At 39.3% G+C, this 24284-nt stretch overlaps 1 protein-coding gene across 2 annotated transcripts in view; it reads left to right on the top strand.

The window, feature by feature from the left end:
* Positions 1-24284, top strand: part of LOC309835441 (uncharacterized protein C8orf34) — a gene marked incomplete at both ends in the record, with an annotated part of 331465 nt that overhangs the window by 278988 nt on the left and 28193 nt on the right. The gene's annotated exons all lie outside the window — the stretch shown is intronic.

Here is a 24284-nt window from a genome sequence, read left to right as displayed (position 1 = left end):
CCTTATTTAAAGTGATCAAAATTTGGTACTTTTACCTTCCACAGATTGTGTTGGTGTCTTATTAAATTCAGTTTACCTCCCTTTGAATTCTATGAATGAACAACTCCTTGAAACCTTTTTAACAATTTCTCTGGCAAGACGTCTAACTGTGAGTTCATTCGTTATCATCTAGGATGTTCTCCTCCTTTGACCAGATTGTCAGAAGTAGCGTTTTGAGCTGTGCTGGAGCTGGCGCATGGTGGCTTCCTGGAGGTGGTGATGCCATCTTTCCCAACTCTGTGTACGGTGACATCACGTTGGTAACTTGCAATCAGTGCTGTGGGACTATTTAAACTACAGAAATCAGCAAATAATAAGAGCCTTAATTTTCCTCCTAGAGAACTGGTTGTTAAACTTTTACCAGCACACCACTGATATTAAGAATCCAGGCTAGAAATACAGAGATGATGCTTTAGAAACTGACAGGTCACTTCTTTTGGGGGATCACTGGCAAACATTATTGTGGATGTACAGCTGGGGCTCCTGAGTCTGCCACCCAGGAACCTGTATCCTTATAAAGAATCCACAGAGTTGTATATGATGTGTGATTAGGATTTTCCAAATTGAAGGTGGAGGAATTTTCTCCCATTCTTACATAAAATATCAGTGAGATGCCGTATTCTGTGGATCAGAGACTGACCGGCTGACGGGAAAATGCTTCTTAATTTTAACATTATGTGGTACGTTTAGGCTAGCATTTCTTTTTCGCTAGCTCTTGAATTGTGGAGTTATTTTTAATATCAGGAAACTCCCCATAAATTTGTAGGTAGATTTTTTTTTTTCTGAGAATAGTATGGTTTCAATTGCCTAGCAATCCACCAAGAATGTTGATTTTTAAAACATGATAAGTGGTATCTTATAAAGTTCTGTACTGCTGCACATTATTTTGTTCTTCAAGGAATGCTTAAAAGAAAATGACAAATAGCATATTTTTGGTCATAACACTGGAATATTGAAAACATGTTGTCTTAGATCAAGTGATCGCTATTTTATAAAAACAATGAGCACTCTTGGATCATATAGATGTGCTTGTGAACACCGAATATAAAATTTTGTATGCTATTAGAGCATGAGACTTATTTAGTAAGTTATTAATATGGCCCCTTTCACCACATTCTTTGAATAAAGCCTCGTAGAAGACAAGTGGAAAGTGATATGGTTTTTAGCCCTAAAGACATTCTGGTCTCTTAGGAAGATTAACTGTATACCAAGATGAAAACCGCTAAGTAAATTGTATGATACAGACTGTATACCTAATTTTGGTTTAAAGACAGGAGAGCCTTCCATAGGTTGAAGAGTTCGATAAGGTTTCAAGGGAGAATTGAACTTGATCTTTGTGCCACAGAAGTCATTTTTGATCATTTGTTTTACTACTTGACATAGTATCTCTTTCTATCCCTGCAAAGTAAAAGCATAAAGACGATAGAAAACTAGGAGCCTCAGGTCCATTAGATATGACCCTGCTTTAGAAATTTGAGGATGTAGTTTACATATGACTCAGATAGGCCATGTCTGACAAATTATACTTTCAAAATCTTTTTTGTTTGTTTTTTGGACTGTGGTTTCTAACACGATAAAGAGGATTGTGATGTGTGAATAACATGCTCTGTATTGTTGAAATTGACTAATGGCTTTGATCTGTCATGCATGGCCCCTACGTGATATTTCTTGGTGTGTATTCTGTTCCTGGTGAGGAACAGAGTCACGGTCAGTGGTGCCAAGCCTTCCTGTGGCTGCTGGAAGGGTCAAGCCATGCTCTAGTCAGGAGCAGGAAGCTCTGACAATAAGCCTTCCACAGTCTGTACAAGTTCTCACGTCTGTGGTTGATTTCTAGCATATGGTTACCATGTTCTTTCAAGCAATTCTGTGCATGTATTAACTTTAAAAAAATTACTTCCAAAAACCAAAAAATGCCAGGAGTAATTTGGTGAAACAAAGTGATTAAAAAATATAGAGCTACCTGGAGCTTATTATGCTATGAGAAAACCCAAACTGATATCATACTGTAAACTAATAACACAGACTGTTGACCTTAGAAAGGGAAAAGTATATCCTGAAAGTGTTACTTTCACTTTTTTTTTTTTTACTAAAGCTCTGTTAAATTGCTACCTTAGTTCAAAGTGGGGAAAAGAAGCCAAAACTTGCTACCGGGAGTAGAGTTGACAAGTATGTTCTGTCATGATTATTTTGTATTAAGGCAAAAATTCCTGTTAGATGTAAACAGGGCTTTTTAAGAATCTGGAAAGGAATGTTAAACAGCAGGTGAAGGCTGGAACCTTGAGGCCAAAGAAGACGTTAAGTAACCTTAACCCACCCAAACTACCCTGAAACTTGAATAAGTCTAGAGGTTGGGAAAGAATACCTAAGTCTCTCCTGGTCACAGAGAATTAATGTTTGAGTTAACTGAAACCGTACTATTTGCATGGAGAACTTCTGGGAGTTTTAAGAAGACAGAAATGCAAAGACAACTCTAATAGGCTCTATCTTTGAAATTCTTCTTTTGAAACTTTTAAGAAGATATGAATATCATGGTCTACCAATCATGAAAGAAGTATATATTGAAATGTTTACATAAAATGTCTACTTTTACAAGAAAGCCAGGGTAGAACAGATTTCTCAGGGCAACTGTACTACATATGTCACTTGGCTAGCCGTGGGATAGGTACATCAAAACACTGTTTAATGGTTACTGAACCTTTAGTTAACAAATAGTACTTAATATGTTTTTGTGTGTTCAAAATTTTCTTGGAGATATTTAAGCTTGTAAGAAATTCCTGAACCTATAAAACGGAAAACTCTATAGCACAACTAGAATGAACTTTTGTTGTTGTTGCTTATTCTGATGAAACAATGTGTGCTATATCATTATAAATATTCACGTTGTCTCGAATGTCTTCCTTCCAACTTGCAGCCAATATTCCTCACCATGCATGTGTAAGGGATATTTCTAGAAAATAACAGGATCAGTCAGGGTCACTGGCTTCATTTGTGGCTTAAAACTAAGAGTGACTGTCCCCAGTGTAAACAGACAGTGCATGTGAGAGCTGCCAGCAGCCCTGAGTTCAACCCTGGAAGAAGGTCATGATTTCACTGTCAAGGGAAATTTGTATCCCAGATTAGTGAGGTCTCCTGTTGAGTCTTCCTGACATTGAAAATATTAAATCTTCCGTAACTCCCTATGGACTGTTGACAAAAGAATCAGCATTAATGGCAGTGTCAGTCATAACAGTAATAGAATAATAAGCCAGTGTCATAATGACAGTTGCCTTTACATATTGAAAATATCATTCTCTAGTCCTATGCTATGTTCTTCACAGATATTATCTTATAAAATCATCATATGCGATAGGCATTGTTATGCCAGTGTCGACTGAAAAAAATGCACAACCTAAAAGTTGAGAATTCGGTTTTATTCTGTGGCCTTACTGAGGACTGTAGCCTGGGATGGCAGCCTCTCAGATAGCTCTGAGGGACTGTTCCAAAGAGGTGAGGGAGGAGCCGGGATATATAAGAGTTTTTGCTAAAAACAAACAAAACCATGTAGTCAAACATCAAACGATTGCTGCTAATCACAAAAACCCGACATCTCAAGTTAATGATGTTAGTGCTTTTCTGTGTATGGGAAAATGCAAGAGTCTGGGCTTATTGAAATCATGCCTTAGGTATGCATCTTAAGTATCTAAGGCCAGTATCCTGTTTTTCTCCGTCCTGAATTCCTCTCAGGGCACACTGTCAGGGACAGCTGCAGTGGCTGATGGCTTTATGACCACAACATCCTTTGTTTACTGAAAAGGCAGGTGACATTCTTTGTCCACACCAGTTTCACAGCTGTAGAAACTGCTATCAGGAGGCTCAGCAGTCTTTCAGGATTACAGTGGAGCAGCAGAGCGGCTTTGACACAGCTCTGCATGGCTGTGCAGCCTGCACTCTTCATTCTAGTAGAGTGCTGCCTTTCTCTGTATGTCCAAACACCTGCAATCGCCCAAGCCACCTGGGTACCCAAGGGGGAGTCATATCCTTGGTTTTGTAAGAAGTCACTGCACGCACAAGTACATTTGTGGCTTAAAACTAAGGGTGACTGTCCCCAGTGTAAACAGACAGTGCATGTGAGAGCTGCCAGCAGCCCTGTATTTTCCATCAGACCATCTGATGTCCCCTGTGTCAGGTACGGTACCCTGACCAGAGAGCGTGCTTGATTGAAGGAATGAGACAAACTGGGAGACTTTATTTTTCCTTCATTTGTGGCCTGAAAAGATACAAGTACTCAGGTGCTGTAAACCACTTATACAGAATTAATTCAATTAGGAGCTACTTTATTCTATTTTGAAAAGTGTAATTCTACTAAATTCCTAGCCTGCTGTTCATGATAAATGTAGAAAATATACTCTTAGTTTTCTTTTTAAAACATTACAATTGACACTAATTCACACATTATCATTCATAAATCGTTGATATATTCATATCCATATTTATAGCAATATTCCCCAAATATTTGATAAGCACTTTTTCTGGCATTCTTCCAAGTGTGCAGTGCTGAGGTGAGGGCTGTGGATGGGAGGACAATCTTGATTCTAAATTGAGTCTTGAAGGGTGAAGAGAAGTTAACTATGCTTCATACAAAAGAATTTTTTAAAAGTAGGAAAATTTAAGTAACATCTCATTTAAGCACCGTGTATTTTGAGGGGGTTTGTTTGTTTTTTAAGTTCACAGATGTGTTAATTGGAAGGATATTAAGGAATGTTCATCTAAACTTGGGAGTGAATCTGCCCACCACAGTGCTCCAGACATTCTATCTGTAAATAAATACCCTCATCAAAATCTTGAATAACTCAAATGGTGTTGATGGATATAATTTTGAACAGGACTAGCTTGTTTCTCTGTGAAAATCTGGAGACTTCACATATGGATATTTCTTCCTATAGATGAAAGAGAACTCTCTGTTAAACACAGTTGACAGAAGGCTTAATAGATGATTTACACATAGGGTGATCAGATGCATACCAAGTATACCGTTCACGAAATGAAACAATTCTTCCACCATAACTTAAAACGTGGGCCTCTTATCCGTGCACTTGCATTTCACAGTCAAAATGTGATTGATGCCATTTTAGTCTTGCTGTGCAACTGATAAATAGCAAAATTTTTCATTACTTATTTATTATCTATGTTTGCAGTTTTCTTACAATCAAGGTCTTTCAAGACAGCTGGTAAAATGAAGATTAAACCCTGTACCATTGACAGCAAAGTTCTGCAACTTCGGTGTTCCTCCCTCCACTCTGTCTGCAGTTGCGTTCTGGAGGCAGTGGGGCAGGGCTGCAACTTAACCTGCTCACGTTAACAAATCTGCTAGGTTAAAAAGAAAAGTGTTGCCTGCGCTCAATATTATGCTGAGTCTGTGCAGAGCATTCCCAAAATTTAAATTTAGACCAAACCAAATCTTATATCTGTTCTGAGAAGTAAAGACAATGTACAGTGGATAGAACACAGCTTCTGGAGTTCTACAGACCCAAGGTCACATCTGGCTTTAGGGGTTTTTAGCGCTAAGATTCTGGGCAAGTAATGTGGTCTCTCTGAACTCAGTATTTTCACTCATAAAGCCAACGTTATACAGATGCAGGAAGGATGAACTGAGATCATTTATATGTCAAGTGCTAAAAATGGTAGCTACTGAACTTGTTCACAGTTGCTCCAGATTGCCCTAGGTTCTTGGACTGAAATAGTCCAACAGAGTACCATTGAGTCAGTCAGCAAATATTTACAAGGTGTCTGCTGGAAGCCAAGCACTGTGATAGCACTAGGGACATCTGGGATGAGTCTCAGCCATTGTCCTTCAGGGGCTTCCGGTCTGTGTGCAGAGATCGCAAAATGATGAGCTCTTAGGCCAGCACGCTGTGATGGCAGTAGGGAAAGTCACAATGGCAAGGGTTTCATATAAACAACAAAACCGGCTCACTTTTTCCCCCCATGTGGACTTGTCTGGTTTTCTTCTGTTGGCTCAGGAATTTCTGGTAACCCCAACCTTTGTATTAGAGCAGCAAATTCCCGAGCTAACCTAGAGTCAGGACAGTAACACAGAGTGGGCTCTTTTACGATGTTGAATTCAAGCCATACTCCTTAGTCAGCAGCTGATATGCTGGGACTGTCAGGCTGGAATATCCTCTCCTGAAACAAGGGGTATATGAACATATTTACGATAGTTCCGCAAATTCAGGGAGTATAGCATCATTATTAAGAACTATCTATCTTTAATTGAGCTTTTCAAGTCTGCTGACTTTATTCCAAGTTATAAGGGATTGTGGCAGCTTGCTGTCTGCGTGGGAACCTGGGGGCCTTTCAGAGCTACACTTCTTTGCACTCCAAGCAGAGATAATGTAGAACATGCAAATTATGCCTAGGCTTATTTTCTTGTACTGCTCTTATAGGCTCACCCACTTAAGTATTGGATTATATCTGATAGGTGCACTTCGTTAACAAATGGTCATGACTTTGCTCAAAGGTGGAAAGTTGTTCTGAACTCAGCAGTAAAGGCTATCGAACTTATACTTACTTTTCCTGTGATTACTGGCAACACTGGCACAGCTGTCACTTTGCTGTTACTCCATACAATAATGGTAAAAATAAAAAGTAATTATTTTAGCTTTAACTATTTGCATTTCCAAGAAGAATGCCAGAGCTTTTGAAGAAGGCATGATTTTAAAAATTCTATATAGACATACACATATATACATGTACATATTACACAGACTGTATTCCTCTTAACCATTCTAACCAAATATTTGCATATGTGTAACCAAATTCATATTTTTTTACCCATTATATACACATCCATTTTACTTAAGGGAGGAAAAACATTAAATTATTAGAGTAATTTAAAATTAACATCTACTAACTTTACAGGAAAATACTTCACCCTCACTTTGGTAAATACAACCAAGGAGGGTCTAGCCTTCCTTTGTATGGAAGGAGTGAAAAGTAGAAAAACGTAATTTGGAGTTTCCTTGTTCGCCTCACGTGCACCACTACCCCCACTGTCTTGACTTCTCGCAGTGTGGAACTTTAGTAGCTAGTCAGCCAGAAGTGAGAGCTCCCCCAACATTAAACTCTCAAAAGACTCCTCGGTTGTCATGGAATTACAGAGTATGGATGAGCACCTGTTCATATGTATTGTGTCTATTGAATATACATATATATGTGGGAGTAAATAAGTGGTATCTTTTTTTTCCTTTTTTTTGCGGTACGCGGGCCTCTCACTGCTGTGGCCTCTCCCGTTGCGGAGCACAGGCTCCGGACGCGCAGGCTCAGCGGCCATGGCTTACGGGCCCAGCTGCTCCGCGGCATGTGGGATCCCCCCGGACCAGGGCACGAACCTGAGTCCCCTGCATCGGCAGGTGGACTCTCAACCACTGTGCCACCAGGGAAGTCCCTGAGTGGTATCTTTATTTGACTATTCCTGGAAAATACAGAGAAACTTATCTTTTATTGTTCTGAATCCCATTCAGGTTATCTTGTTGGTGTCGTCTGAATATTTGTGTCCCTCCAGAACTCAAATGTTGAAATTTAAATCTAGTACCCAGTGTGATAGTATTAGGAGGTGGGGCCTTTAGGAGTGATTAGGTTATAAGGGTGGGACCCTCCTGAATGGGATTAATGCCCTTATAAACAGACCCAAGAACTCTGTTGCCCCTTGGACCACACAAGGGTACAATAAGAAGAGGGCCCTCACCTGAACATGCTGGTACCTTAATCTTTAGCCTCCAGAACTGTGAGAAATGAATATCTGTTATTTATAAGACACCCAATCTCTGGCATTTTGTTGTAGCAGCATGAATGAACCAAGATGCTTATAAGTGCACATTTGTTCTAAACTGTTGAATTCTTAAGTAAGATATTGAGAGGATTGACAGATAAAAAACTGTTAGAAAATGACTTGGTATAGCATTGGAAATATGCTATACTGACCTTCTAGGATTAGTGCATTCATTCATTCAACACACATTTATTAAGTATCTTCCATTGAAAAGCTCTCTGTGAGGTACTCAGAATCTGGAAATGAAGGATATACCTCCTGCCATTAGAGAGTTTGAAGTATGATGGGAAAGGAAGTTGGATGACCAGATGTTTGTAAGAGCACAGAAATGCTCTGACATATGCATACACAGCATGCACGTGAGAGGGGGAGGTATCTGATGTAGCCTGCAGGGTGAATAGTGATCAATGACAAGCTTCCAGCAGAAGGCGGCCTCTGGGTTGATGGCTAACTGCACTACAGTAAGTCCCCTACATACGAATGAGTTCCGTTCTGAGAGCACGTTGGTAAGTCCAATTTGTTCATAAGCCCAACAAAGTTAGCCTAGGTACCCAACTAGCACAATTGGCTATATAGTACTGTACTGGAATAGGTTTATAATACTTTTCACACAAATAATACGTAAAAAATGAGCAAACACAAAAAATAAAAATATTTTAAATCTTACAGTACAATACCTTGAAAAGTACAGCAGTACAGTACAACAGCTGGCATCCAGGGGCTGGCATCAAGTGAACAGGCAAGAAGAGTTACTGACTGGAGGAGGGAGAGGAGGTGGGAGATGGTAGTGCTGCAGGATCACCAGCAATAGGAGATGGAGGTCAAGCAGCAATTTCACTCAAGCCTGACGTTGACGGCACAGGTTCTGGTTCCTTGTTGGATTCAATTCTATCTGCCCTCTTGGAAAAATGATCCAAGGATGTCTGGGTAGTAGTTCTTTTTTTCTCATCATAGATGACTCAGTAGCACTGGATTGCATTCTGCACAGCTGCTGCAACCTTCGTGTACCGTTCTACACTAGGGTCCTGTGCCTCAAAAAACTAACAGTGCCTCCTCAAATAAAGAAAATCCCCTTGCCATTTCCTGTGTCATGAATCTCTTCAGTTCTTCAGTTACTTCTTCTTCCCCTTGTTTCTCTTTGTCCTTTCTCTGGGCCTCCAACTCCATCAGGTGTTCATTAGTAAGCTCCTCATGTTGCACGGTAAGGAGTGCAATGAAGTCGTCCTCTTGCAGATCTAGCTTGAAATAAAGATACTGTACTACTGTACTCTATGCAGTACTGTACAGTGAAGTACACAAAAGCACAAGCACTAGTAGAAGATGCACGCATGTGACAATGGATGCCAGACAGCTGAACTAACTTACGTGATTGGACATGTGAATGCATGTTCGCATCTTCGAAAGTTTACAACTTGAAGGTTTGTATGTAGGGGACTTAGCACTAGGAAAAAGGAGAGAGCAGTTGGCTTGGGAGCCCACATGCAGTTCAGCACACCTGGAGAATTAGATGAGGGAAGGGGTGTAGGTAGGGTGAAAGCCATGATGTTGGAGTCCCAGGTTGTAATCAAAGTAGGAATGATTTATTGAGTGCCTAGCACTGTACTTTATAGATATTACCCCAATCTTTCAATTGAAAACATTTTTAATTTTTTATTCTCTCAACAACTAAAGAAAGAGAAACTTGGGGACTCTAGGTGACTTGACCCAAAGTCCTCGTGCCTGGTGTGTGACTCACAAAAAAAAAAAAAAATTCAGATCCAGTCTTGTCTCCAAAGCCAATACTGTTTCTACTGATTTGGGGGCTTGGTTCCCAGGAGTGTTGAGTGGCATGTTTATATCCTGAAAGCCTTGAAGAGACACTAAATGATTCCAACACTTGCCCTTGCCTACTTCTCCTGGCAGAAATGAACTAATTTCTCTGGGCATGGAGGTTTTGCAATATTATTTACTTGAATGGGTTCACTGTCCACACTAATAATTACACTCAGTGTAAATCATCTATTGGGCTCGCCCTGGACTAGCAAAACCAAGAAGTAGAAAATATCGGCATAACGTAATTGAAAGAGAACTGGATTAGGAATCCAAGTGGGAGCTTAAATCAGCCTCTGTCACATTTAAGCATTTAATTTGACTAAAGCAATGGTTGATTTCATTCTGTCTTCTAGCAAGATCATAGGCTTCAAGAATATAGGATTCAAGACCCAGGTCTCCTTTGGAATTTTCTTAGTCTGTTTCTTCATCTGTAAAATAAAGATAATTGTTTCACAGGAATATTGTGAGGATTGAGTACAGACATATATGTGCTTGGTCTATAGCAGCTGTTAGATAAAGGCCATCTTCCTTTTCTTTATTCAGACAACACTGTCAAAAGCAAAACTGACTATTAAAGACTTTACTACCTCATTGTCCTGAATTAAATGCGACATGGTTATAACTGTTGGAAACAAAAGTCGTTCTAATTCTATCTCCTTAGTACCAATCTGCCTCAGTTTAGATGCCCAACTTTAGGAGGCGATCAAGTTTCCTAAGGGTAGGAAATGCACCAGAAGTTCAATATAAGAAGACTGTAAGGCAACATTTTCCTCACTGAGGAATTCCTTCTATAGCCCACGGCCTGATCTTGCCCCCAAGATTTCAGGCAACAGCTCTTCCCTGAAACCCCCTGCTCCAGCCCATATTTCATTACTGCTCTAGAAGAAGGTCTCCTCATTTTGAGAGAAAATCTGTCTCCATGAAACTTTCATCTATATGCCCTAATTTTGCTCTCTGAAACAGGAAAGAACTCTAATTTCCTCTCCATCTTTTAAATCTTCAGTGAGTTAAATATCTCAATCAGTCTTTAAGTCTTCCATCCTTCTGATGAAAATTAAACAACTTCTTCAACCATGACTTACGTGACCTTTTTTCTAGACCAATCTCCATTCTAATCACTTTTCCTTCCAACGCACCAAACTTGATCACAATACTCTCAGTTGATCACAGTGTACAATTCAACTATTAACAGCCTGGAAGAGTTGACTGTGCTTTCATTAATGATGCTTACTATTGAAATAGCTTTTCCAGTAGCTTCCACTGAATTGCTGGTACACGCTAAAGTTGTTGTTACCTCAAATTCTCATCTTTTTTTATATGAACTGCTATCTGGCAATGTTTCTATAATTCTATATTTACGTGTTTTTTAAATTGTAGTAGAGTATTTTACCATTATTTTCATTGGGTTAGTTTCAGCTTCTGGAATATTTGAAGATTTATTGCGTGCATTGCTTTAACTCGTTTGCCCTTAAAGCTCTTTCTCCCCTGCAAAAGTGGCCAACATTTGCTCCCACTCGCCTCCTTGGCTGGGACACATTCTGCTTGATTGTACGTGGCGGTCAGCCCCGCGTCTGGTGTTCTGCCAGATGGGCGATTAAAGAGTCTCCCAGTATTCTAAGGCAAAACTCTGTGTGGCAGGTGCCTTGATTAGCTTGATTTGTGTCGTCTCTGAGCTTCAAAGGACATTCTACAAGGGTCAAGAGAACTGTTTCCCAGGAGACATGTGATCTTTAAAAATACTGAGGCTGCTTTTCCGTGACTTGGCTTTATTAAACTGATATATTTAACTAACTGGCAGGGACCAAAAGATGAGTTACATTTAACTTCTCACCTGCAATATTGCTATGGGTTTGAGACAGGGCTACATAGTTTGGCTCTGAAGTTCATTGTCAAAGCGTATCCAGGATTTCAAGTGTTTATCTCAATTAACATTGAGAGTGTATAAAATTAGGCTACACATGTTATAAGAATTATGTTTTTCTCTTGAAATTTCTGGCTTTTAGATTCCCAGACCTGGCAGGAAATCTTTCTGGCTCCTCTGCTTCTGATCCTAGCTGTTTTCATAAAATGCAAACACATGCAAAAACATTGTAAAAAACCTCAATGTTCAGTCATGTTCAGTAAGACTTCAAAAGATGTTTGCTTTGAACTTGGTTCTAAAGATGGGCATACCTTCATGAGAATGGAAGATATCTTCTTACTCTCTATGATGTGGTTTGGCCCTTTTCAGGGCCCCAAAGTTAGCTTTGTTCTGTAAGGCACATTAAATTCACTTTTTTGGACTAGGAATGAACATGGATATTTCTTCCTGTAGAACATCTTGGGGCTCTAGTTCCCAAAGGGGCAACGGTTTTAGACCGTAAAGGGAAAACTGTACTGCATCAAAGAGACTTGGGACGGCATCACGAGCTCCACACTCTGTGCCTGGTCTTAGATCTAATGAAGCATTTGAATTGTGGTTCCTTAGGGTTTTGGATGTTAGGTGATCCATACAAACTCTGGTACCATTCCGTAGTTTACAGAAATGGGAGACTAGGCTGATGGGGTGTAGTACACCTGTAGTTAGCAGAGTGCGATTGCAGAGATACCTTCTGTAGACAGGTTTTCCGCATCTTTTCCTACTTTGTTTTCTTTCCAGGTTTTATCCAACTTCCCTGGTAATCACACTGCAGAACACCCTGTCCTGGAGAGAACCTTTGCCATTGATCTCTCCTCAGATAGATAGTTGTAGCTGATGGGACTGAGGTCTCTTTTTGGTAGGCAATTTCATTGAATCTCACTCCTTTATCATTATTCTTATATTCTATCTTTATTTTTGTTTATTTCTGTTTTGGGGCCATTATCCAACTCAAAACAAACACAGTCAATTTTTTTTTTTTGCAGTATGCGTGCCTCTCACTGTTGTGGCCTCTCCCGTTGCGGAGCACAGGCTCCAGGCGCACAGGCTCAGTGGCCATGGCTCACGGGCCCAGCCGCTCTGCGGCATGTGGGATCTTCCCGGACCGGGGCACGAACCCGCGTCCCCTGCATCGGCAGGCAGACTCTCAACCACTGTGCCACCAGGGAAGCCCCAACATAGTCAATTTTTAAAATGTCTTTCTCTAGTCCATATTTGTACTTTATTTTCCGTGGATCCTAAATAGATCTAAAATGTGACCTTTCCCCCATCTCTTGCTATGAGAATCTCCCTGATTCTGTCATTTCTGAAATATTCAAAACTTTTACACAAAGTCTTTGTCTGTCTATGCTTCTTACCACATCTTCTACTATCTTTTGATTATTTAGCACTTTGAATTAGAAATGTATGCCTTTTGTAATAATGCTTATTCATTCTATAAATATTTGGGAGTGATTTTTAGATGCCAAACCCTGCACTAAATATTATAGACAGTAAAGAGTTAGGTGTGTTTACTGTCAGACAGTCTCAGTGCTGTCTTAGACAAGCCCAGGGCTGTGCCCCTCTGCATGGGGTAAGGAGCTTATGGGGTCACGGTAACATGTCCACCTGGAGTCTGACCATGTGCTAAGTACCAGGATCCTGGAATCTGCTGCCCAAAGTATCCCAAACCCACTTCCTGGACTCGCATGGTCCCCTTTCCCTAGTTCATCCTTCACGAGAGCTTAGTTCTAGGCCTGAGGAGTGGACGAGAGACAGACATTTTGGGAGGGTGTAAACAAGCTTGGAGATGCAGGCAGGGGTAGCCTCACGTGTGCTCACAAAGACCTTTGTGTTGCAGTGGGGCAAACGGGGAGAAAAGGGGCCAAAGGGTATAGGATCGGGGTCACTGCTGCCTTCCTGCTTTCCCCTTTTTTGCCAAGTTAAGGTGCAGAACTTGAAGGAATACAAGATTTCTGAATTTGAAGCTGGCTTGCCAAGCCTGATTGAAAGTCAGAATATAATTATGAAATAGTTTGTTGGCAGCGTGGACCTGTTTGACCTCTTGCTTCAGGCCCTGAAAATGTGAAGGGTGGGTCTGTGGAGCTGACAACGTAAGAGAGACTACTTCAGGCCAAGGCAGTCAGTGTGGCAAACTCTCTCATTGTAGGGGTCATGGGAACACACAGCAGCCGGGATGGGGGCAACACGAACACGCGGGTCAGGGGAGTCCTCCTGGAACTGTGGCACTGAACTTAGACTTGCCACGAGTAGAATCTTCCTGGGTGGCATCAAGAAGAGGGCACAAAGGGCTGCACACAAGGATGGCAGAGGAGGGAAGGAAGGACAGGAGGAAGGGAGGGAAGGAGCTGGAGAGACAGAGAGAGAGAGACACTGACTGTTGGAGGTCCTGGACGTTTTTCAGGATGACTGCAGTATTGGGAGGTCGGGAGCAAAGTGGTGTTAAGGATGCTGTCTCACTCCCTTTTCTCAACAATTCATTTCTCTTGACTTGTGTTACTTGCTTCTTTCTCCTTCTGGTGTCCAAGGTTTTTTAAAGTCCCTTTTATCTCACCGTCAGTCAACCTTCCATTTACCCTTGAATTTACTGCTGAAAATGTATTTCTACATGAAGCCATTCAATAATTACCTGTCTTGCACAAAGTGCAAGTGAAAAGAAAGTGCAAGATTCTTTTCATGAAAGTGACACAAAAACAGGAATAGATTAAAAGTAGCATCTGATTTCCTCATAGTCAGGTTCCCTTCTCAGCTATATTCTTAAAGAATTAAGCATATTCCTAATTTTCCTACCTCACATAGTATAAGGTTGGTTTTCTCTGTCTTCCATTTACTAAAAACCTCCTAAAACTAGTACTAATACTTATTATCCTCATTAATAACGATGACAGCCAGAGTTTTATTCTTGTCTTCTATGCCTTACAGACATTAGTTCATTTAAGCCTCACAATCACCCATGAGGTGCCCAGGGTGTTATCACCATTTACAGATGCAGAAATTGGGACCCAGGAGAGTTATGTAACTTGCCCGATGCACATGAGCATAAATGGCAGAACGGAATTATGAACCCTTATTTGCTTGACTCCAAAACCTGCACTCTCGCCTCTTTAGGATGTCGCCACCGTTTGCCACTTCTGACAAACACATGGAATCAAGGCCAAGTCTTAGCCCAGTGACCAGCCCACACTAAGCCCATATTAAGCAGAAGAAATACTGTAGTACATTAAACATGGGTGGTGAGTTGGGACACACTTGTGAGAATTGCCTTTTCAAATTATCCTAGAGACTATAGGTAAACCTGCAGAATTAGTGTCGTGCTACTTTGAATCAGTTGCCAGCCTCCTTTATCTTCCCCTCCAAGTCACTCCTATTTATTTGGAGGCCACCTCTGTTTCTTGGAAAATTGATTACGAGTGTACACATTTCCCCCAAGCCTGTCACAACTCTCCTAGTGACACTGTCTATGACATGAGCTGCCAGGGTTTTGACAGGCTAGATGATGTAAACTCGTGCATTTCATTTATTTGGTTTGAACCTTAATGCTGTGGATGTCATTCTCTTTGGACCACTTAAGGAATCCATTAAAAAATTAGCCCTTTTCAAATAAATGTGTTAAGGATTAAAAATACACTTTTAAATGTACTTCTGCATTATTACTACCTGCATTTATTTACAAGTCAGCGAAAAAGACTTTTTCTTACAAAGTTTAAATTTTTCTGTAGCCCTCTAATGTGTATTTAAAAATGCAAAGGTGTCTGAAATGTGAAACTGGTCTTCTTTGTTGTTGAATTAAAAAATCAGAGACATATGTTAAAAGAAACCAGCACAAAATTATTTGTGTCCATGCATCTGTTAGAGAAACATGTTTCCCTCAATGTAGAGAAATGCTGAGGATTGTTACTTATCTGAAGCACTGAGCATTTTTTTTAAATTAAGGAAACGTGGACGGAGAACAAGAGAGACATAAAAGTCTTGGTATTTCATGAGCCTTGGGTATCGGTTTTCTTGCAGGCTCCCGTCGGTTTTCCCAACTTTGAGTCACAGTACAGGAAGTTGGTCACCTTAGCCATTTAGGCATTTTGCAAAGACACTGGTTAATTTAATTTTAAAAGAATACATTGTATGTTTAGTTTAAATTATGAGGCTGACATTCATTTTTCACCAACCTTGGAGAATTTATACAGGTACTTTATAGATTCTCAAGTGACATCTATTGATTTTTTAAAAAGCTTAATGGAACAGAATTTAAAGGCTTAATTGTTTCAAACGGTAAAAATCAAAATTGCCAACTGATTTTTATTAGGTCAGTGTTATAATTAGATTAGCTTAAGATTGAATTAGGGGCTTCCCTGGTGGCGCAGTAGTTGACAGTCCGCCTGCCGATGCAGGGGACACGGGTTTGTGCCCCGGTCTGGGAGGATCCCGCATGCCGCGGAGCGGCTGGGCCCGTGAGCCATGGCCGCAAAAAAAAAAAAAAAAAAAAAAAAAGATTGAATCAGAATGGTAAGAGTGTCCTTTAACTACTTTTCTAGATATATAACCAAAAATTACCTCTTTACATAGACCAAAAGATTTAGATCGATGGGGGATTGGATATGTGACCATGTAGATATAGCCAACAATAAATAGAGCATTATAACATTTCACTCCAATTTTTTAAAAGTTTCATTTGGATCTTACAGTTATGCCTGTAACACTACAGTTTAATATTAGAAATGGCTATCCGTTTATTTTTAAATGTCTTTTTATTACAAAACACAAATATAGAAAATCACCCAAATCAAATGTATGGCTTACTTTTATAATGAGAGTATTACTCAGGTCAAGAAATAAAACTTTGCCAGACAACGGAGATGGCCTTTCAGTATGCCCTTTCCCAATCACAACCTCTGCCTCTCCCCACAAATAAAAATTATTCTTTTATAATAATCAACTTGCACTTTAAAAATAGCTTTACCACCTAAATATGCATCTCTTGACACTATTGTTAACCTTGCCAACTTTCAAAAATCAGATATGTCTTTAAGTCTCTTTTAAACTCCACTTCTTACATTTTCTTTTAAACTCCACTTCTTGCATTTTCTTACAATTTATCTGTTAAAGAACCCTGGCCATTTGACCTGCCAAGTTTTCTGCAGTCAGAGTTTTGCTAACTTCATATTCTTGGTTCAACATGTTCTTCAGTTCTCTGTTTTCTCCTGAAATGTATCCAGAAACTGGATAAAGCTCCTCTTTGGCATGACTATAGGAGACACATAATATATGGTCGTTTCCCATGCTTGTCATCTTAGCATCTTAGCAGCCATAGATGCTCAATGCCAATATTTATGTATACATTGGTAGTTGAAAAGCGGTGATATTTTAATTTCATCATTTCTTTTGTATTTATTTGTTGGAATACTTTTGCTGAGAGACCCTTTCTCTCAGTTACTATTTGATTGGCCAGTAATACAGTTCTCTTAAGAAGGGCAGGATACGTGCTTGATTTCTCTCCTTTATTTGCTAGTTTTCAAGGTAATGTGTAGGATACCTAATATCTTCTGAAGATAAACAATACTTTCTTTAAACTTATTTGGTAAGTTTCAATGCATGGCAATTATTATCATTGCTAAAGCTCAAACTGGTCCATCTTTGGCATGAGGACTTCTTCACGTTTGTTTATGGGTCATTCCGTCATGCCCCCAGTAGTCTCCGATAGCTTGCTTGCTCTTGGGTAGCGCAAGATGTTCCAAGCTAATGTTGTGTGTATCCTGTCCCTAATATGGAATCAGTCCTTTTTTTGTTTTTTTTTTTTGAAAAGCCCTAGTTTCTTTTAGTGAGAAATGGTCTTTCAAGACCACAGTCTGGACACCACTGATACTCATTACTACTGGATTGATCATTATTTCCAGCCCCTTTGGGTGGACAGTTAGTTCACATTGATACTTTCAATTCAAATTAGAGACTACCAAGACTTAAATTTAACCCATTTTCTTACATCTTTGTCTCCTTTTTTCCATACCGACAATTCTGATTCTCAATGATAAAGGCAACGTTGGAATTAAAATATTCCATAATAACTCATTTGTCTTATTCCATATTCTATACAGGGGTCTCAGGATAAAAATATCAATCCATCTACCAACACAAATTCTGATAAAATGCACATGCTTGCTCTATTCTCATCCAACTTGTTAATAGTTGTGCCAAATCCGCATTGTCAGAGTATACAGCCAACGCATAACATATTCTCTGCTTTTCAACTCTCATGTGGTCTTAGGACAGGTAACTCCATAGTTAATGCTCGCCATCTGTTCTTAGATCTCGGCATTTTAGTTTTCTGAAGTTCGTTCTCCATTAGATTACTGGGCTCACATTTTCTTTCCTTCAGTATTTTAAATATATTACTTCATTTTTCTACTGTTCTAAATCACTGCTGTTAAACTCTACTGATAATATAAATATTTTCCCTGTATAAATCATACAGTATGTTTTTCTAGATGCCCAAAGGACGTTTTTTCTTTAAAATACGATGAATTTGGGTTTCCCTGGTGGCGCAGTGGTTGAGAGTCTGCCTGCCGATGCAGGGGACGCGGGTTCGTGCCCCGGTCCGGGAGGATCCCACATGCCGTGGAGCGGCTGGGCCTGTGAGCCATGGCCGCTGGGCCTGCGCGTCCGGAGCCTGTGCTCCGCAACGGCAGAGGCCACAGCGGTGAGAGGCCCGCATACCGCAAAAAAAAAAAAAAAAAATACGATGAATTTGCTAGAGTGTATCAGTCTGGCTCACTATTGCCAGGTATGCAGTGCAATACGTAATTTCTTTTATTATTATTTCAGGGAAGTTTTCTTGAATTATAACTTTTTGTATCGATTCTGTTCCCTTTCTTTTGTTTTCTGCCTTAGGGTCTCCTATTTTCTGTGTATTTCGTCTTCTCTGCTTCTCTTCAATATTTATCACTTTCCCTAAAATCCTTAAAAAAAAATCTTTCTGAATTTCTTTTTGATTTAAAAAATTTCTCTTATTCACCTTCTAGTTCTTTTATGACATTATCTGTTGCGTTTGTTTATTCTTTTGTCTGTCCTATTTTAGTCTTTATTTCTGAAAGTTTTTTTAAAGAAAACTCTTTCCTAAACTCTGTATCTCATTAGATTTTTAAAAGACCAATTTTATATATTTCCATTTTTCAGTATTATGAAAATAATCATCCATAGCACTAGTTTAACAAAATAGTAAAAGTATACTTATGAATACATAGTTTTCATATTTCAAGGCGAAAGTTCTATTCAGTAATTACTTACAAATCCTAAGTAATCAGCAATTTCTTCAGTGTCATTTTTTACTTTTTTTTTTTTCTTTTTTGCGGTACGTGGGCCTCTCACTGTTATGGCCTCTCCCGTTGCGGAGCACAGGCTCTGGACACGCAGGCTCAGCAGCCATGGCTCACGGGCCCAGCCGCTCTGCGGCATGTGGGATCCTCCCGGACCGGGGCACGAAGCCGTGTCCCCTGCATCGGCAGGCGGACTCTCAACCACTGCGCCACCAGGGAAGCTCTCTTCAGTGTCTTTATTGCACATTCAATAATACTATCTACTTAATGATTTTAAAAGTGAGTTCTCTGTTTTATCTTATTATTTATAAGCTTTATGATTTTATAGTCTCTGTGTAGATACAGAGCCAGCTAAGACCTACAAATTGTTTGTTTGCTCATTCATTCTTCAAATATTTAGTTTTCATCTATATTGCCCAGCCCTGTAGCAGGACTTGGGAAGCAAAAATGAATAAAAACAATTTTTGCCCTTCAACAACTTAGAGTTAAATGAGAAAGACAGAGAAAGTAGCCAGTGGTTGTAATGGGGTGTGATATGTGTTTTGGTAAAGATATGCATACAAAGGACCATGTGAAGATTTAAGTGATGGGGCCAGGGGAGAAGACAGGAAAACTAACAGGTGAGTGGATCAGTGAAGATATACACATTTACAGAATAATAATCCTGCACTTTACAGTTGTATAACTCTGAAGCTTTCAGCACTCTTTCACATTCACTATCCAATGTGAAGCAACCCTGTGGTTCTGAAACAACCTTATATATGAGGAAACCCACCTTCAGAAGACACGTTGTGACTTTCCAAGATCTTATGGCTGACAATTTGCTGTTATTGGTACAGTGAATAGTTCAAGGTCATATGGATTTTTTAAAAGTCAATTGACCAATAATATATATCTCAGTCTATTTTATGTCATTGCAATTAAAAATGATTAACACTACCCATCCATCCTACAGCTCTACCCTCTCATCTTGTCCCTTCTCCTATTCAATATCCATTCATAAAAATTACCACTCTCCTAAATAGGGAGCCTGTCATCACTGGCATTGCACTCCCATATTTTTTACGTGGGAAGAAAAGAAAAGAATAAAATGCGCTTTTTTTTCTTTTTTGGCAACTGAATAGCCACTTTTCAGAAAATAACAAGGAACGCTAAAATGCCTTAAAATTTGACATTATTAGTAATAGTCATTAGTTCCATAATTGCTCCTGCCTTTTTAAATTGTTTTAAGGTAAGTCTCTAAGCCAAGGGCATTATCACTAAAGGAACTATTTAGCTTAACATGAAAACATTGGAAGAAAAATGTAGATTGTTCTCATTTTAATTTAAAAGTTGGTTATGTGCATAGAGATTGAGTGTTATTTGTCCCTTCTGAGAGGGCAAATTTGGCTTCTGACCACACCTTAGGTTGCTGATTCCTGGTACAGATGTAACCCACAGCAGCTGTGGAACTTAAAGGTAGAGTAAGATCATAACATCTTCTCTTAAAATGCTGCTGTCTTTTAGCCCTTAGCAATGCTAAAGCAGTCTACTGGATAAAGGTGTCATTTTCAGAGAAAGAAGGTCTGCACTGGTGCTCTAATTGTTCATGAGATTGTGAGCAAAATTTCAGAAAAGAGATTTTCAACAGTGTGAAAAGACTTTGAGGCCAATTAGAAACAGTATCTGTTTATATATGTAAGTGTGAAAACTCAAGTGTAACTATTAATTTATTGACTACATCAATGATCTAGAAGACCTCTGAATTTTCCAAAACAATTTTGATTTTCTAAACTATAGCACCCAGTTTTTTACTAATTGGAAATAGATCACTGCTTATTCTCTTGGACATCAGTAGTAGTTGCCACCTATAAAGTTTGCTGGAGTTTGGAAAGCTGAACTTCAATCTATCTGTCATCTGTCACAAATTCAGTAACCCCGTGTAATAATGCACTTAGAAAACACAACAGTGTTTGTTTTTCTCTTTGGGATATGCGGATATGTGTATGTATACGGCCGATTCACTTTGTTGTACAACAGAAACTAACATAGCATTGTGAAGCAATTATACTCCAATAAAGATGTATATAAATAAATAAATTAATAATAATAGAAAAAAAGAAAATACAACAAGGAATTCCCTGGTGGTCCAGTGGTTAGGACTCTACGCTTCTACTTAAGGGGGCCTGGGTTCTATCCTTGGTCAGGGAACTAAGATCCCGCAAGCCTCATGGCATGGCAAAAAACCCAAAAAATGTGTAACCATTACTTAGCAGCTGTATTACAGGAAATTATAGTATAAAATTAGGAAATGACACGATGTTAATATCTCTATATCTCAAAATGCAATACACATTTCAGTGCATAGTATATTGGTGGTTTTCATAGTAATACTTGTGGTTTCATGTATTTGCTCTGTTGGGTCTGGACCCTTGCACAGAATTTTCCTTCTACCTGGTATGAGTTCTCCTCCTTATTCAGCTCCTTCATCTGGCTAATTGACTGTCTTTAGGACTAAGCTTAAAAATAATTTCTGCAAGTTTTAATCCTTCTACTTTGACTCCTTCATCATCTGTATCCAATGCTTATAACAGTTCCCAGCACATAGAATTTCTCAAAACATGCCTGTTAAATAAATGAAAGAGTAGGTGCCTTTTCCTCCTATTTTTTCCTGTGGCACCTTGGGCTTACCTGTGTCAATTAACTTTTGCTCTGTATTCTAATAACTTGTAGATCTGTTTTCTCAAGGTAAACTTTTTATGGTAGGGATCAGTTCTTATTCACCTCTTTGTTCCCAAGCCTAGTTAATTATGTGGCACACAATAGGTGCTTAATAAATACTTGCGGAATAAATAACGGGGTAAAGTGTTATGGGTCCCTTAGGTTCAGAAATGCTCTGGCCATTCATATGGAGCTTCCATTCTTCTGTGGGTTCTAAGTACCACAGTTACTTCTTAAGAGAGTGTTGTCTGTATCAGCATTATTGTTTAGTTTCATTTGAAAAAAAAGTGGGAAGAAAGAAGATTCTGGTGGAAGTAGGGTTCTCATGGAACTTTCTTTGAAGGAAATGAATACCAGAGGTCTTAGACATAAAATGTTAGTGAATAAATGTACCCTATATGCAAGTGCAAGTCTGTACGCATTTTGTCTAAAGATTAGTAAGAGATGAACAGGAAACACTGGTTGAAACAAGAGCAGCCTGGTATGGTGGAAAATAATGATGGATTCAGGAAAGTGTGGGTCTAGTCCTAGCTCAGTCTCTAGAACATGCCATCTCACTGAGAATGTTTCCTTAACTGGAAAAGAACTAGGGGAGTGACGATAGCCTTCGTCTCTGACAGTTGTGATCCCACGTCATATGTTAAGCAGTAATCATATCAGCCTCTTTTTCTTTCTTTCTTTCTCTGAGTTTATATTTTGTAATTCACATTCAAAACATTTTTATCTCAACTGTTGGTTATATTAAGATTCATGATAAGTGAAACCACATTTCAGGAAATTCCTTTTCTTCTTTTTTTTTTTTTTTTTAAGGCATAGTTTCCATGTATTCTGCCCTTTCCCTCCTTCACACGCCCCTGTCTGCCACCCTTCTATCCCCTTTCTTCTCTTTGTTTTTCAAGGGAAATTGCATTTGGGTATTTTTGATTCATTTCCAGATGATTAACAAAATATTATATTGTTAGAATGACTTGATATTTAAAATGCCAGTTCTTTAAAGCTAAGAGAAGGATGACTGAAGTTGATAGCTTTGTGCTTTGGAAGGGCTTTATTTCATTAGCACCACCAGTGGGGGAAGGAGGGAAAATCAGCATTTCAGCAGTGCCATGTTAGAAATGGGGAACCTGGGGCAGCCATGTTGAATCAAGCCTCTTGGCTGGGGCCATCTCTTCTGACCCCAAGGCTCAGAGATCCTGATGGCTTGTTCTTTTCTTTGTTCCCTTGGCTCTGTGCCACATTTGTAATTCTCTCTGCAAAAGGTCCATTTCCTCTGTATTTTCCTCCTGGAGTCGTTTACTTTGTGTTCCTCATTCATCAGTGCCACCCATGTCAGTGATTTATGAAAGGTGGTCACAGCCAGACTCCAAGCTGTGTGGCCTTTGAAACAAATAGCGTTGTGTAGGTTGCTCCTTTTCTATGGTGTAGATATTGAAAAGGACCTGGCACTGTGGGAAAAAGAAAGCCTGTCGAGAAGCCCTGTAGTACACACAGTGCTTTAGTTATATCTGGTCATCAAGAAAACCCTCAGTCGTCACCAGGTCTTGGCATAAGACTACAAGTATGCAGACAATTTGGGAAAACCACTGCACTCCAGAGTGAAGGAAACAGATAGGTGTCTTCAGCGAGCACCCAGGAACTGGTCTGCAGCATCTCACCATTGGCCCTCAGATGCTGGCCCTTCCAGAAAGCAGCTCTGTTACTCCAAGCAGCTTGCCACTCATTCTCTTGCCCCTAGCAGCCCAGGCGAAGGGGATTATTGGCACAAATGGACTAGTTCTGTCACACAGAAGAGCCAAATTGGAAGAACCCACAGCATTCTTTGTGGACCAGTTGTCCAAATGAGGGCTGATAGCGTCGTTAGTTCAACTATAAAAAGCAGTTTATTTGAAGTAAGTTTCCAGCCCTGTCTGCATGCTTTGAGTTAAATTCCTCATAGTTTGGAGGATTTATATGGATTTGATATTTTCTAATAGTTTATGTTTCAGTTTAAGTAAATATAACTATCCTATCTCTTTCACTATCTTATCCGTTGAAAAAATCCCACAAGATTGGAAGTATTTGGAAACATTTAAACTATAGCATATTAATCTTTTTGCTAGTGGAAACCATGATTTGTGAAAAAATATGACCACATCTGTGATTTCTAAGGAATCCCAGAACTTTATTCCTAGCTTAATTTTTGTTTTGAAGAAAAAGCATGCTTTTTTTTTTTTTTTTTAACCCTCTGAAAGTGCTTTGGAGTATACATCACAATTTTTTTAAAAAAAACTAAAGTAAATTTAATTTTTTGTTTTAGAATTTTCATTGCAGCAAGGTAGAAGAGTGTCAGGGTTGAATCCAGTCCCAGCAATGCCTTTTTTGGTTCCTGGGCTTTAAGCATTTCAATCAGCAGCTCTGCCTTCAATTTCTTTATGGATCGAATTGACCTGAGGATGCCTTACCCTCAAATTGTAGTGAAAAACCAATCAAATAAGATCATGTCTATGAGAGCCTTGAGAAGTTAAAAAGGAGGGTCTTTGAAAAGTTATAGAAACAAATGTAAGCTTTATTCACACTTATTTAGTTATCTTTTAAACACATATGGTGTCCTAGAATTTACCATTTCATATCTCAGAATTTATTTCCAAACATTTCTGGCCATGAATTATAAAAATATATCTTTTTCTAACGGAATCACTTTGCTTTTATATATATATAACCTTTCCAAACTGACAAGCTGTTTGACAAT

The sequence above is a fragment of the Grampus griseus genome (genome assembly GCF_964374135.1).
Source record: "Grampus griseus genome assembly, chromosome: 17".
Lineage (NCBI taxonomy): Eukaryota > Metazoa > Chordata > Mammalia > Artiodactyla > Delphinidae > Grampus > Grampus griseus.
The sequence above is the reverse complement of the archived record's forward strand: the minus strand, read 5'-3'. Positions and strand labels throughout refer to the sequence as shown.